Below are 4,417 nucleotides of genomic sequence, written 5' to 3'. Positions count from 1 at the left end.
GTCGTTCGTCTGCTTTCGTATGACGTCAGAGGAGTCTGCGAATCTGGAACGAGAAACCGACATTTTTAAAAATTAAATACTCGATATATATATATACATATATATATTTATTATATTATATATATATATCTATACACATATTTAACTCTAAATACCCGTAATACATGCCAATAACCGCAGTTGAATGCAAAAAGTATACATTTAACTAGAATCCTACCGCTAAATGCATGTTATTCTTGACTACTATTACCACTCCTACGTATGTTCGTGCGCGTGTTTTGTTCTGGCCACACTATTATAGTTGCTCAGGCAGCGTCCGCTGTACGTGTAGTTAACTGATTGCATGCGCATGAGTAGTTATCCCTGACCTTTTCTAGCTGCCTATTTAAAAATATAACTGCTAATTTGTCTACCTGCCACTGGCCGCTAAGCGCGACTGTTTTTTTTATCGCCTGCCTGCTTGGCTGCCCGAATAAGGGTTGTTTGCCCTAAATTAGCGTCTTTTTCTGTCGTCTGAACGCGGCCCGCATGTCCATCGTGGTCATTTACCCCAGAACACACACACGCGCGCTACACACACACGCACACGATGCACCCACACACGCGGGCCGCATATACACCCACACACCCCCGCACACACACACCACACACACACACACCACACACACACCCACACCCACACCACACACACACACAAACACACCACACACACACACACACAACACACACTGCACACACCACATGAACACACACACACACAGCTGTAACACAATATGTTACCAAGCAGGGTGTCCGATGGTTGACAATGAAATGTCTGGTCGGTACATCCAATAACGCGGATTGGGGTCGTAAACCTGACTGCTTGACTGCTCGCCGTGTATATATATATATATATATTTATTTATTTATTTAACGTTAGGTTAATTACCGTTTACATTAACCGCTCCTACTTCAATTAAGTAGAGTCGACAATCAAGGCTTGCGATTGTATATAACTGGGAACTAGGGGAAAAAACGCTGTTTGCCTAGAACACTGGTTATGCATCGCCACCGCGTTTTCCCCGCATCCTAATATCGAATTGTATATCTATCATCTAATATTTTGTTCGTGATCCACGTGTACGCTTGATCTATAATATGACGTAGACGGATACAAGTGCATGGGTTTAATGATCTTGTCTTACCGTTACACGGCTTACGAGCTTGAACTTTACGTCAAGTAGTCGGTAGGGGAAGACTGGGCGGGGGTTGACTGAAAAGAATAAGCTATCTATACGATCAGACCGCCGTGGACGCGCAGACACAATAGTGTGCTGCAGGCGCCATATACGACGCGACGCTCCTCTCTCTCTCTCTCTCTTTCTTTATTTCGCGCTTATCTCTACTACTCATCTCTACTCTCTCTTCCTTTGTCTATTTCTCGCTCTCTCTCCTCTCTCTCTCTTTCTCTTCATACGCTTTCCATCTCTCTCTACTCTCTCTCTCTCTCCTACTCGTCATTCTCGGCGCGACTCCCACTATTTTCTCTCTTCTTTTTTCTCCTCGCATCTCTCTGTCACTCCCCTCATCCACCCCTCTCAATCTCTCTCTCTCTCTCTCTCTCTCTCTCTCTCACACATACACACACACACACACCACACCCACACATACGCACGCAGCACACACCACACACACCACCCACACACACACACACACACACACACACACACACACACAACACACACACACACACCCCACACCCATCCCACACACACACACACACACACACACACCACACACACACACACACACACACCACACACACCACACACCAGCGCACTTTATCTCTCTGATCTCTCGCATGCAAGTGCCACGTTAAGATCTCCCGTTCCTCATTCTTCGTTACTGTCGTTCTTAATCAATTCACATCAGCAGTACATCACTTTATGTTATCAGAAGTAGATTTAATCAAGAATTCCCTATATATTATATTTTAATTATCTATTATCGAACGACAGTTTATGCATCCGCGCAACATAAAACCCCGTTTGCAGAAATTACCGGACAAATTACTCGGGCGCCGCATATCGAAGGAAACTAAACAAACTCCATCAGAAAGACGCCATGAACACATAGATGGCGCCCGCTCGCTGTGAAGCGCGACGAAGCCGTGCAACCGCCAGCGCCTGCGGCTGGTGAAGTCTACGAGGCATGTACGAAACATCTTGTCCAGTAGACACTAGGGAGGGGACACGGTCCCCTAGCTACCGCGACTCTCCCTACCGCAACACTCCCCTGCAGCAGCGCTCACGCGCTCAGCCGTTATACTCACGTGCTACGGTGACCCACGCACGCATCAGCCGTGACAAGACGTCCGAGACTAACACACTTTATATATGACATCCTATTGATTAGAGACGGTTAAGCAGTAGCAATAATAGCGATAGTAGTAGCAGCAGCAAGCAGCATAGGTCAGTAAACAACAGCTATACGTAGCAGCAGCAGCCCAGCAATAGTAAGTAACAACAGTATAGCAGCAATAGTAGCTAACACCAGCTATAGTTAGCCAGCAGCAGCAGCCGAATAGTAGTAAAAACAGTTATAGCAGCCAATAGTATAACAACAGATATAGCAGCAAAAGCAGCATAGCGTAGTGGCAAAGTCAAGTGGACAGCAGCAGCAATAGCAACAAAACAACAACAAACCGCAGCGCGCACAACAAAAACAACAAGCAGAAGCAGCCAGCAGCAACAAACAACCAACAACAAACACACAACAGCAGCAGAAGCACACAGCCAGCAACAAGCACCACCGCCCAGTTCAGTTAATACGCAGCAGCAAACCATTACCACAGCTTCGACTCGCGATAAGTGCCCTATCAATAGAATCGACACAACACACGCGTATCGACGAACGGAAATTGCGAAGCGGTATAGAAAACCTCTATAAGCGCGGTTCAGGGTTGGGCCAGGGTGCGTCAACACTCTACGTGTAACGTGTAGAGTGCACATGAAGCCCCTTTGTGAAGACCAGAGTGATGCGGGAGTCCGACAATGAGAGAAGAACATGATGCGATGTTTTAATTACGCCTAATGCAAAAGACTCGACTGGCATTTCGCCTGCTGCACATTTCAAATACACTAACAAGACCAGACAGAAAACAGAACGACACGAGAAAAATCATAGAGCGGAGAGAGATGAGAGCGCGCGAAAGAGAGACAGAGAGAGAGAGAGGAGGCAGAGACGAAGAGAGAGGAGAGAGAGAGACGGAGAAAAAAGATGAGAAAGACGCAAGCAGCGGCGCGAAGACAGAGAGAGGAGACGAGATTGAGAGCACAGAGAGAGAGAGAGAGAGAGAGAGAGAGAGAGAGAGAGAGTGAAAGATAATTATATGCTGATTAATGAAATGTTTGCCATTCGCGTCACTATCGACCACATCGCAGATCGCTGGACAGATTTTCAATTCATCCCAGATCTTATTTTAATAAGACGGGCTGAGATAATTATATGTAAATTCAGGAATATTAATATCATAATTACGTGCCACTGCGTGCTCACGTACGTTATCAATCCTTTTCTACATAATTTGACAATTGGACGCAATCTCTTCAACATCCATTACAACACGCAGTACGGGAATGAAATGCATCCAGCGTATATATAGTAAATTAAATCTCGTATATGGGAGATTATACATTTTCTCTCGATAGTACGCCTTCAAATGCGAATATTTACTCCATTTAATGGCATTAATCATTTGCTTAATGAAAAATGCCGCGTAAGCATCGCGTCAAAGCTAACTTTAATTTTGATAAAATATAAAGCTGTATAATGATTAATGACACACAACTATAGTAACGCTAGCACCCGCGATTAATGAAATCAAGAGTAGATAATAACACATGTTATTATCTACTCTTGATTAAATCAATACTGCATCGTCATCGATCGATTGATAGATCAAACAATTAATTAATCAATCAATCAATCAATCACCTGACCCGATTATTTCCTGCAAAAGCGACAGGTGTAACGCGCAATCCCACGCGTAGCTCCAGGTGTCGCTGCGATCGACTAGCAGACGATAAATTCGCGTCGTTACCACTGATCTCTAATATACTAATATACTACTATTCTATTACTTTATACTATTACTTTATTCTTTTACTATATACTAATATTCTAATATACTTATAGAATATAATAATATATAGAATATAGAATATATAATTATACTATAGTTAGTATAATAGAGATCAGTGGTCGTTACCCACGTTAGCGATGTGCAGTTGTTTGTTGACTCCGTAACGCGACTGTAGCGCGACTGTAATGCGCACGACGAGCGACATAATGACAGCCCATCAAACTGCTCTCTCCCTGTCACTCACTCTCTCTCTCGCTATTGGTCTCTCTCTTTCTCTCTCTCTCTCTCTCTCTC

The sequence above is a fragment of the Priapulus caudatus genome, unplaced genomic scaffold (assembly GCF_000485595.1).
Source record: "Priapulus caudatus unplaced genomic scaffold, Priapulus_caudatus-5.0.1 Scaffold1317, whole genome shotgun sequence".
In the NCBI taxonomy this organism is placed as follows: domain Eukaryota; kingdom Metazoa; phylum Priapulida; class Priapulimorpha; order Priapulimorphida; family Priapulidae; genus Priapulus; species Priapulus caudatus.
The sequence above is the reverse complement of the archived record's forward strand: the minus strand, read 5'-3'. Positions refer to the sequence as shown.